At 19.1% G+C, this 656-nt stretch overlaps 1 protein-coding gene across 1 annotated transcript in view; it reads left to right on the top strand.

The window, feature by feature from the left end:
* EMH_0024640 (uncharacterized protein) overlaps positions 1–656 on the top strand; it is a gene marked incomplete at both ends in the record, with an annotated part of 2,156 nt that overhangs the window by 596 nt on the left and 904 nt on the right. The gene's annotated exons all lie outside the window — the stretch shown is intronic.

The raw sequence follows: 656 nt of genomic DNA, 5'->3' as shown, positions 1-656 counted from the left end.
AAAAAAAAAAAAAAAAAAAAAAAAAAAAAAAAAAAAAAAAAAAAAAAAAAAAACAAAAAAAAACAAAAAACAAACAAAATTAAGTTTTTTTAAGAAGAAATCGACGAAGAAGATAAATAAAAAACACAAACAAAACACAAAAAAACAGAAAAAAACAGAAAAAAAACAGAAAAAAAACAGAAAAAGACAGAAAAAAAAACAAAAAGCATTATTTAAATAAATAAAAATAAATAAACAAACCAAGAGGAAGAGAATGATCAACAAGAAGAAAAAAAAACAAAAAACAGAAAAAAAACAAAAAAAAACAGAAAACAAAACGTTTAGTTTTTTTAGGAAGAAATCGACGAAGAAAACACATAAAAATACATAAATAATATAAAATAAAAAACAGAAAAAAAAACAGAAACAAAAACAAATAAACTTATTTAAATAAAACAAAACAAAAAGACAAACCAAGAGGAAGAGAATGATCAACAAGAAGAGCTAAATTTAGTTTTTTTAGGAAGAAATCGACGAAGAAAACACATAAAAATACACAGAAACCACATAAAAACACAGAAAAAACATAAAAAAACAGAAACAAAAACAGAAAAAAAACAAATAAACATATTTAAATAAATAAAAATAAATAAAAATAAATAAACAAACCAAGAGGA

The sequence above is a fragment of the Eimeria mitis genome, genomic scaffold, assembly GCF_000499745.2.
Source record: "Eimeria mitis Houghton genomic scaffold, Emh_scaff886, whole genome shotgun sequence".
In the NCBI taxonomy this organism is placed as follows: Eukaryota; Apicomplexa; class Conoidasida; order Eucoccidiorida; family Eimeriidae; genus Eimeria; species Eimeria mitis.
This window is presented reverse-complemented; position numbering and strand designations above follow the sequence as displayed.